Here is an 11,446-nt window from a genome sequence, read left to right as displayed (position 1 = left end):
TGTCGGCCGCGGCGGGGGGGCCGGGTTTAGGAGACACCCCCCCGCCCCCCGTCCTCCCTTCTCTCGGAGCGGGAGTTACAAACGGCGGGGCCGGGGAGGTGCTGGCAGCCGGGCCGGGGTGGTCCTACTCTCACCGCGGCTCGGGCAAGCGGCAGAGGAGCCCGGGAGGGGGAAGAAAAACCTGCTTTTAAGGCGATCCCCGTCTCGCAGGAGTCCCCTCCCAGCGGTAGCAGTACATGCAACACCCCGGGTTTGACCCGCGGCTGCCTCTGTAACTGCAGTCGGGGAAGGGAAGATGCCCCCGCAGATGGGTAGCGCGCATCTTCGGCGCACAGCCGAAGCGCTCTGGCTGTGTGCGTCCGGGTGGGGAAAAGTACGGAAGGGTCGTTTGTATCCACATCTCGGGAGCAAAACCGGAGTTGCGACAGCCCCGGGAAGGCACAGGCTGGATCGCAGCTGAATAACTGCGGCCGTGCTTAGAAGGGAACGGCGTTTCGGGGAAGCCGGTACAGATCTCCCCTCGAGTTGCAAGGGAAGAAAAGTTAACACGTCGGACAAAAGCTGTTGGGTTTTCGGTTTTTTTGTTTGTTGTTTTTTTCCCCCCCCAAATAATATCTGGCGAGCTTGAAACGTCGTGTCTCTCTGATACGCCTCAGCTGCTACCTGAGTCCCTGTTTATTTTTCAAAGCTCTTTAATGGAAGGGAGCCCCCTCGCAGCCCCCCGGCTTCGGGATTGCATGTACCCGGCAGAAAGTTTCCATTGTTCAGGAAAGGGTTTGAAGCCTGTTTGCCAAAAAAGTGACAGGGGAATAAATGGGCTTCGTGGAGGCTGGGGGGTGGGGGCATTACTTTCATACCCCTTTTGGTTACAGCTATAAATCACACCGGGGGTTGGTTTTGTTTTCGAGAAAGTCCTAATAAAACACCAGATTCTTGGTGTAACTCGTTTGGCTCATTTTTCACAGCCAAAAGAATTGATTTATGGGGCAACATCTCAGGGACTTGGTCAGAGCAGATGAGGTCGGTGTGCGGGAGCAAGCGAGCAGCCTGGGCTGGGCACAGGGGTGGGAAGCGGCAGAAGCAAAGCGTCCCCAGCTTTCCCAGTTTCAGCCTGAAGTACGTATTGGCGCTGTCACTTCGGGCACAGTTGAACCCACGGGCGTTGGGAGCAACCTCGGTGGCTGCCACGGTGGTCCCCGGGGTTTCCACCCGCACCTTCAGCTGGTAGCTTGGGGTTGATGATGTGTTCAAGTAGTGCTAAACCTTTCCCGTGCTCTAAGACATCTTTGCAAGTTAAGGCTTTGGGATGCTGTTTGAAGCGTAACAAGTGGCGCACTCAGAGGTCACACTGAGGGAAACATCCCTCCAGTGATGTCTGTGAGCTGAGCCGTAGGTTGGGATTTCCAGGGGCAATCCTCAGGACAGGCTCTCCAACCTCTCCGTCCGTCAGCTTTCTCCAAAGCAAAGATGTTGCTGTCAACCCCCCCCTCCGCAGCCCCGTGCTCCCTGGGAGCAGGATTCGGCCCTGAGCGAAGGGCTCCCGTTAACCCCGACCCCCAGCGATGTCTCCAAGGGTTGCCCCATCCCTATGAGGTGCTGGAGGCTCCGATGTCTCCAAGGGTTGCCCCATCGCTATGAGGTGCTGGAGGCTCAGGCGGACGGGGGGCTGCGAGGACGGGGGGAGCTTTGCCATGCCGGTGGCTCTCCCACCACCGACCACGTGCGCAGGGAAGCGTGAAGCGGGAGCCGCTCGCCCAGCTCCGCGCCGAAGCCAGCAGCCCCGCCAGTTCGGGGGCACCCGCTGCCCGTCCGACCTGGGGGGGAAAAGGTTGTGCAAAAGAAACTGTAAAGAATATAAACCTTCAGAGCCAAGTAAAAACACATTTTACTTTTTCAGTCTTTTTGAATTGAATGGTAAAAAAGCAAATTCTTTCTCCTAGTCAAATGGGCCATGGGGTATTGGCTCATTACTGAGGGTTGTTGTTCGCTGGGCTTTGCATTTACAGTCTAAGACCTTATTTTCCATAAAGGGGCTTGGAAGGATTTTTCCCCAGTGATCTAATTCTCCACACGGGGCTGTGAAGGCTATAACAGCTACTGCTTTGTGCCTATACTCAGCTACATAAAACACACATTGAAGGGAGGCATTCTCGAGGTATGTGTATGTTTGCTAATATGAATACTCGCTATTAGCGGAGGTGGAGGGGGTGCAGGTTTTAACATCTCCGCAGGGAGGTGTTCGGCTGTTGGCAGGAAGGAGGCAGATGGCGGGGCTGTTGCTGAATAGAAGCTAAACTAAAAACACCAGGGGCCTCATCTGGGCTGAGTTTCTCTTCTCTCCCTTTCTCGGGGCTGCTGGAGGAAGAACAATGTCAAATTTCCCCCCCCCTCTCTTTTTTTTTTTTTTTTTTTTTTTATGAATGAAAGTAGAGCGGCGAGGCAGGATTGAATGTGTATGTCATTCAGGGGCTATGACAGAGATGATTAGGGAGGTCAGTGAACTCCTTTGCAGCCTTGAGCATGCGGTCACTCTATTCAGCAGCCACAGAATAGACATCAATATAAAAAAGCCCGTCCAATTTGCATTAGTATTCAGATAAAGATATTACTTCGTACGATTTGTGAATGTCAAGTAACGCTGGCTGTTTTCTTAGAGAGCAGACCCACTGAAACGGCAGAGTTTTGCTTTAAAAACTTCTGATAACTGGCCTGTCTCCTGTAGCTGGTGTGTATGTGTCTGTCTGCATAGGGTATACATGAAAAAGGGGATTTCTGGGCTTCTTAGGATTTGTGTTGCACTAGTTAGCTGCTAAAGCTGTCTGCGTGCATTGAAAGAGTTGTATAGAGGGTTGCTAACATTTCAGCAGGTTTGTGCGGGAAGGGGAGAGCTCTCCCAATCTGTCAGGAGCAAGAACCGAAGTTTCCTTGTGCGGCAGCGGAGTCAAATTGTCATCCAGAGTTACCGCACAGGTGGTTTTCAAGGCAAAAGCGTGGAAAAGGGGCCGTTTCGGGATTTTGCTTAAGTTGAATGGGAGAGCATGTACCAACTCCTGTGACTTTTCTGCTTGGAAAGAACCGGTGATGCACTGGTTGAGATATTTTTCTTCATGCAGCTGATGGCAGCTGGGCTCTTGTAGCCTTTCAGCGTGCACCCAGTGAAGGGTCCAAGGCGTAGGGTGCGGCGATCCGTGTTGCTTTGCTTTGTGTATCTGAGCGTTTCAAAGTTCACCCTGAAATTATAAGGGTATTGAAGTGAGTGCCAAATGGCACTGACCATTCCTGGAGCTGGCCTCGGGCTTTACGTGTTAAAACCCTCTAAAAAGAGTCTCTTCTATATTGACGGTGCTTCCTACTTTGTGCCTGAGACCACAAATGCTTTAGATTCAGTGGGCGCCTCTGAGTGATACAGTTTTCAGATTAAAAGTTGATCCATTTGTTCTTATTAACAGCAACAGCTTAAAAAGCTAATTAAGTCTTTAATGTTGAGATAAGCATATTTCGCTGAGCAATAAAATAAGAGGACATGAGTAAAGGATGATGAAATATGGCTTCTTTTTTTTTTTTAAAAATCTATTTCTTACCTAGCAAATAGTGAACTAGAAAGTTTGTTCCAGTGCAGAGATGGACTCATTAATGTATTCGATACTAGCTGTATAACATCACATCTTCTATGCGTATTGACAAGGGTCACTCCAATTAAATCTGAGGGGGTTTTTTCTTTTAATTAAGACTTTATTAACAACCCCTGAGTAGGGAACGTGATGAAAGTAAATCTGAAAATTGTGTAGTGAAGTGTTGATCTGCTAATTAAATCATGCAATTAAAGTAAGCCACTCTGACCAGCATGTTAACTTTTACAACTCCCTCCAACAAATCTTCAGTGCTGTTTGGGAAAGCGTACCTGTCCCGAAGCCTGCCTAAGCGTGGTTTTTGAAGTTAGGTGAGCACTAAAGAAGTCTTGATCCCTGCTGCACCTGGACTGTTTCCGTCCAGTGGGACCCAGTCTGCTGCCTGGACAAAGCTGAAATTTTGCATGAAGCTGGAGGAGGGCTTTTTTCCCCCTCTATAAGGCTGGGAAACAAATTTTTTCTTCTTAAAATATGGTCAATGAAAGTGCACTGTCATATCCAACTATATGCTTAGAAAGCTGTCCTCCCTGAAGACTTAATGTGTACGTCTGCTCTTTCACTTAGAGACCCCAGAAAATAGGGAATCATCCCGGTTTCTCAGCAGTTAATAAAATGTCCAGTTTACAAAAGCATTTGACCAAGATGTTTCTGACAGTGATCTGTCAGCTGGCAAACAGAGCTGTGACTGAAAGCATTAACTGAGCCTTAATTTCAGCTAAGGTTAGGGCATGGCCTGCTGCTAAGTTTTTCTGGCTGGTCATTGAAGTGTGCGGGATCCAGTGCAGGAGCCTGGGCACAAGCCCTCAGGCTTCAGAGTAGGTGGAGAAGGGGCTGTGTTTTCCTCACAGTTCAGCTTTTGGCGATTTTTAGTATATGTGGAGTAGAACTAACAGGAATGTTACAAATTTGGGTATTTCTACTAAAAATACAGGTGAAATTCCCTCCCCAGTTGGAACACTTTTTCCCAGCTAGGCTGGACCTGGTACACAGACGATCAATTAGACTGCCTTTATTCCATTTCCCTGTTTGGACAGACTTTTCTCTTTTTCCTAGTGTGCTACGTGCTTGTAGCTTTTCCTATGTCCTGGAGGTTTGTCTGGCTCTACATACCTGTTTTGTCTTTTTTCTGACCCTTCAAAAAAAAAAAAAAGCAGCTTGAAGTCACGAGGCTGACTCAGCACTCTCCAAGCCATTCAATAGTGTGGTTTGATGGAGCTGTTTCAGTGTTTGCCGTTTCGTCTCTTTTAATACTGGTTAGTTAATAAACTTTATTCTCCTCCATGTACCAGGCTGGACGCCAGAGAGGATGGTGGCTTGGTAAAAATTTGCCATACATCCTTTTTTTTGCACTGTGGTTCAGCAAAGCCATTCGTGGTATGTGAAAGCGGGCAGTCTGGGCTGTTAGGAGGAGTAAATCCGATAGCACCCCCTCTGCAAACTTTGGGCTAAAACCATGTCTGAAGACACGTACAATGCCAAAAGTGCCTTAAAATACCTTGTCACACCCTGACTTATTTTCCTTGGCCTCCTACATAGCTTATCGGTTTACTGTTTGCCCCTCTTTTGGCTGTTTATCTGGTGATCTTGTGAAAAAAAAAAGTACTTTTTCTCTGAAGTGGAGCTGACTGTCCCGGTGCCCCCTTTCCGATACGCTCACAGCTCAGGTTGCCAAGTGCCGTAGGTATGATTTAAAGCCCTGGATGTGTGAAGAAGAGCTTTTATTCCTGCGGTGAATGCGGTATTCCTGGTGTGCTTAGCCCTAAAGTATCTGCTCCTTGGCTTGAATGACCAGGAAGTTTCTGTAATATCAAAAGCAAACAAAAACTGTGAGATATGAGCGGAGTAAAACCTTTGGTAAACTTAGTAGTTAAAATGTGAAAGGTAATCAGATGTAAACCTGCTCTATTATTGTGACAGGCTATCTGGGGGGTTGTCGTGTTCAGGTGGATAAGGACTAGCCAGGTAGTTACACCATTTTTTTTTTTCTGTGACACTCAGGTTACACAATGTAGCAAAGCTTTTTTTTTTTTTGAAGAATAGCAGCACAGTCAAGTAAGAAAACATTTCTCCAGTAACTTTCAGTTTCAGATGTATTCATCAAAAAAAGGTGTGGTATTTATTGTGGAGGGGGAGGCAGGTCTTGTGTGCTGGCCTTGCTTTCTCAAATCCAAAAAGCAGGGGAAGATAAAGAGTTGGTTAAATAAAACGGTTATATTAAAACTTGGAAGGAGATTTCTTTATCACGCAGAAGTGTATGCAAAACAATTACCATGTGCTTACACGTTCAGCATCTGTGAGATTTTGGGGCTGTGCCATTTCTGCAGGTTGTGAGGGGTTAAAAGTATTAATGACTCAGAAGTGAGAAGGGTTCCAAGTTTTTGGGTGAGGAAAGGACGCAGTCTAGGATCGCTCTCTGCGAGCGAGCGAAGCTCTGCAGGCTGTGGTGCGTGCTGAAGGCACTCTTCTTCCCCGGGAACGCCGCGGCACAAGGACCGCAGCATCGGTGCTTGCACCCAGGGGTTGTACTGTGAGCTATTGAACTACCTCCAAATGTCAAGCTGACACATGGCAGCACGTTGATTTGGGATTTTTTTTTCCCCTCTTTTCCTTGTCACCCAGGGAGCCAAGCCATCGCTACGTCCCTTGCTTTGAGTGTGAGGTTTTTGGGGAAAGGAAATAACAGGTGATCATGGTGCACCGTGGCATGTCAGAGACCCGCAAGGCTGGCTTCCCAACTCCTGCTGTTTGATAACTGATGAGAGTATTTGTCGGCTTAACTTCATTTAATGCTTTTGCCCTGGAAAGAGGAGTGTTTTGCAGTGGTGCCTTTATTGCACCAAACTACCTTGTGCCGTTCAGAAGGAATCTCGCCGAAGTATTTCAGCTGATGCAGTGAAATCAGTAAGGCTTTGGAGAGGAGATCACGGGTAGGTTTCAAGGATTGGGCTAGTACCCAGCGATAAGGGAGTAAAGGGAGTTGAAGCATTTTGGAGTTGACCTGGGGCAAGTTGGGTGTAAGGGAGTCAGCAAAATAGCTGGGTATTGCTTAGGGGCCAAACCTTGTGGTTAGGTGGTGCGTAGGTGAGTTCTCACTGATGCCAAGAGAGAGGAGCAATGCAAAGTAACAGGCAAGAGGTGGAGAACTTGACTGTCATGGATCTCCGAGGAGGGTGCCAAAGATGAGAGCACCTCTGAGGCTCCTCTCACAAAATGCAGGTGGCACCTGGCCTCTGCTGAGACGGGGTGCAGACGTGGTCCCCGTAGCAGGAGCCACGTCCCAGGAGCCATCTGGTCCCCTGTGTTGCTGGCTCTGTAGAGGGACTCACTGGGGGGGTTTCATCGTGGTGTGGTGCAGAGGAGATCAGGTGAAGTCCTGAAGGTGTTTCTGCTCTGGGCTCCACGAGGTACTGCAGAGTCACATGCGTCACCCTGGACTGACAACTCATCCTCTCTTACTCAGTCCCCGTGAGGAAGGCAAAATACACGTCTATGAAGGCTTTTCTTTTGAGGAAAAGGGAGCTACGGGAGATGTTCCTGGATCCAAATGATGAGACCAGTCCTTATCAACCTTACCCTTTCCCTGTCAAAAAACTGAAAAGCTCCCAAGAACTGGATTTTTAATTTTACTTTGATGCTTGGCAGAGCTTGTAAAGATCCTTCATGGCAAGTTTGCCTCCCGGTTCAGAGGGTTGGTGCTTTGTTTGGGGGTTTCGCCATTCTCTGCTGCTTGTAGTCCTGTAAAAATAATAATGAGGTCCTGATCTTGCGCCTATTGAATCCTAAGCAAAAAAGCCCCCATTGATTTCCAAGGGAGCAGGCTGAAGCCCTTCACAGATCGTGGTGGGAGCAGCTATTTAGCATAAGCAGGGATTGTTTGGAAAGTTTTCTAATGACCCAAACATTTTAACAAGCAGAGGAAACTCCGGCGAGTAAAAGGGCTTCCCGGTTTGGGGGTGGGGAGATGCCTGGTGCTGCTTCGTCCCCGGAGCCGGCTCTCCGCGACCTCCCGTTCCTCTCAACCTGCTGCAACGCAGACCTTCGCTTCCCATCTTGGTTGTCGTAACTCCAGCTTTGACGGAAGCCGGCGGCAGCGTCGCAGCCCGAACGCGAGCGCCGGAGGCGACGGTGACAGCCACCGCCCGGGACCCCCGGGACTCTGGCGCGAGTCCCGCGTGGAGCCGAGCCCCGGCACCGGCCGCCATCGCCTCATGCCCCATCCTCGTTGCCATCGTATCAGTGTCGGCCGGCATTAGCCCCCAGCGCTGTGATCTGCGAGCCGCACAATGCGCTGGGGAAAGTGTTAATAATCCCCCGCGGGGGTCCGCAGGCGAGCCCGCGGCCCAGGGCACGCTGGGGCTGCCGAGCTCCGGGAACGCTCGAACGGAGACAGGAGCCAGCGAAGGAGCTTTCCTGGCACTTCGCGGGCAGGCAGAGCTAGGGGGAAAAAGAAAAAAGAGTTTTCTCAGAGGGTTTGGGGTTTTTTTTTTCGTATCCCCTCCTTTCATGTGCAAGACTCGAGCACAAGAAATTCCCTCCCAGCAAAATATTTCAGCAGCTTGTTTGGAGACTGTAGGTCTTGAAGTAACCGGTGATTTGATTTTTGTTTAAAATTTTTTAACTTCTCTATATAGATTCCCCCAGGCAAGCATTTTGTTTCTAGCCGGTAGCAGGATCTGTGCGAGATGAGCGTGCCGATTCCCTGAGATGTGCTTTGGGAGATGGGGGTATCGGAGCTAAAAGTGAAGAGGAAAAACCAGTTGCAATGGGAAGATTAGGGAGTTAAGAGTGTGCCCTGACAACTAGCATGTGCAACCAAAGATAAATCCTCCATGAGCCTGTCTTTAATTAAAAGAATGATTGGAATTAGGCAGAGTACCATCTCTGCTGATCTGTATCATGTGTATCTGTACGAATAAAGCATTTTTGAGGAGGGAGAAGAGAAAAACACCAGATTTTAATCTTCCTTTGGTAGCCGATATGTCTGCCTTTTGAAAGGGCATATTTCTCCCTGTCTTAGAGTACCCAGGCTTGTTGACAGTAAACAACTGTCACTTGGCAGTTTATGAAAGAAGAAGAATGTTTAAGAAAACATGTCCAGTTTAAATAGTTATGTTAATAGGCTGGGGATTCATGCAGAAGGGGGGGGGGGGGGCTGGTAAATGGAGGTGCATAAATTAGCTGGCATTTACTGCGTGAGAGATGAACTGCGAGTAAATGCAGTTGGAAAAAAAAAAAAGAAAATAAAAAAAAAACAACATTCATTTTTACAGCCGGTGTGTTATGCCTGATTTCGCAGCTTTCTGTGAAAGCATTATTTTTTTTTTTTTCCAGAGAAACCTCAGAAAGCCTCTTTCTTGCAGCGTGCGGTGGGTTGAGCCCCGGGAGGCCCCTGGGTGGGACGAGCCGCAGGGCTGGGAGCCCAGCACTCCCACTGACCGGCCCTAATGCTGCTTCACGCTCCGCAGGCAGCGCTCGGACCTTGCAGCCGCCCTGACGTGTCCTCAGCCTCTGCTTCACGGGGGCGATCGGCAGAGGAGACTGCAAGGAAACTCTGCCTCCCAATTTGCAAATTGATTAATTACAGAAAGGAAGGAAAATAAGAAACGGCAGATGGTGTCCTCTCTGCATCCCTGCCCAAAGTTGCTGCAAATCCATCACCCGCCTTCTTCTGAGTTAAACACTGGTGAACACAGTGAGCGATGAGCAAGTGTAAAGCATTTATTCCAGCTCGGCCCAAAGGCATCGGTGTCAAAAGCGTAATGAGCGAGGGCCTGGTGTCATGCACTTGGAATCTGTAATTAAGCATAAAACTAAGTTTCAGGCTTTCCAGGCTCCTGATTGCCCTGGCTTGGGAACAAGGGTATAAGCGGCTATTGGGGTATGCTGACATTAGTCTTGAAGGTATTGGGTAAAGGTTCTGCACCCCCAGCTCCCATCCTAGCTAGGACACAATGTGAATACTGTGGAGTTTAAATAAATACAGTGTAGATACTATGTTACAGATACTCCACCTCTCTTTCAGCAGGGGGTATCTCGGAGGGGGCACCTGGGCAGTGGCACCTTCTCTTGCCCTCATTTCAGGCAGCAGAGAGAGCTGCAGGAGCAAGTGGAACCCCCAGAGTATGGACAAAAGGTTCACACTTAATTTTCTTTTGGCCAGTGGTTGAATTAGTATTGCCATTATTTGGACAAGGAGGCAAAGGAAACCCAAACCTGAAGCCTCCTGCTGCAGAAATGCTTTGAGATCTGCCCAGACAAAAAGGAAAATAACTTCCAGAAAGTGTTCAATGAGTCATACTGGGACTCCAACCTGTGTATTATTTAGTGAAGGAATGAGATTTCTGCCTCATTTTTATGTGTAGGCGTGCTGGCATCTTGGGATTTGAGATGGCAGTGGGCTTCTCCATTGGGAAAATCTGTGGAGGGATGGGAACCACGGAGGCGGCTGTGGGGGACAGCGGGGTTTCTCCTTTGCCCCGACTCCCGCAGTGCAGCGGCAAAAAGGGGCAGGTTTGTACCCGCTGCTCTGGTTTCGGTGGTGGCTCACTGCCTGAGAAGCTGGGCTGCCTGCCTGATCCTGGTGACCCCATGCAATGTAAATCCTTTCTGCGAGGAGCCATCTGCACGCTCCAAACAAGGTCATCTTGTGGGTGGAATGTGTTAGTCCTGGCAAAAAGGACCTGAAACCTCCTCAGGTGCTTTCAAAATGCGTGTAAATGCTTGAAGTGGAGGTTTTCTCCCCCTCTGCCCCCCTCCTCCCAGTGCATAGCAAATGAGGTGCGGACAAGCGGGGCAGTCTTTGCAGGAATAAATTTACCCAGTGCTCAAGCCTGGCTGTTTTGGAGGTGAGAAGGAGCAGCTGGAGGAGCAACATGTTGTGTCTCAGGGCAGGGAGGAAGAGGAGATGACCCTGAATTAGCCACCCCCCCAAAAAAAGGGAGCGGAGGGGCCAGAATGCAGTGGGCAGCTCTTGCTCCATTTACGGGTGTATACATCAACATGGATAAATAGGTATAAATGTGTGGGGAGGTTCTCCAACATCACGTCTTCACTAGTGATACGAGGTGGTGGTTCATCCACCCGTCCCACCTAAGGAAGCACGGCAGGAGTTTAGCTTTGGTGCCCGACTTTGAGACAAATCCAGCCCTTGGGTGGCTACTGGGCTCAGTTTTGATCATCCCCATTTTCCATCTGCCAGAGAGAAGTGGCCGTTTTCTTTCTCCCTTGGCTTGCCTGTTGCAACAACCATCCCTGCTGTTGCAACGGCATCAATCTCACTTGGACACTTGCATGCTCGTTCGCAGAGAGAAAGAGATTTTAGAAGTGCTTCTGGTGGGGGAAGGAAGGGACAACCTGGGAAAATCAGGCTGTGGAGGATGGGGCAGGTGTCCCAAAGTGACTGTGGAAGGGCCCTGGCTCGTGCAGGTAGGATCAGCCATGTCCTGCTGCAGGATACTGGAAACGGCCCTCCGCAGAGGGTCTGCATTTCCTTACAGCAGCATTAAAATAGCTGTATATAGAGGTGTCTAACCTGCTTCTGGCATTACTGGAGCCTAACGGAGTACAGTCTGTAGAAGATGATTATTTGGGGGCATTAGAACTGCTTGAAGGGAGTGGGAACCGAGACACGCATGACTTCCTTGAACTCTCTCTTAATTTATTACGTGCAGTCCAAAACCCACCGTAATAGATACGGTTGCAGGAGACCATTAAAAGGTCCATTCTGGTGAACCTGATGCCCTGCTGTTGCTGCTGGAAATGATAAACCGCCACATTTGGGTCAGATGGTATGTGATGCCCTGTGTGTGTGCGTGTAT

The sequence above is a fragment of the Haliaeetus leucocephalus genome, unplaced genomic scaffold, assembly GCF_000737465.1.
Source record: "Haliaeetus leucocephalus isolate CR32 unplaced genomic scaffold, Haliaeetus_leucocephalus-4.0 Scaffold51, whole genome shotgun sequence".
Taxonomy (NCBI): Eukaryota; Metazoa; Chordata; class Aves; order Accipitriformes; family Accipitridae; genus Haliaeetus; species Haliaeetus leucocephalus.
Note: the sequence above shows the minus strand (reverse complement) of the source record.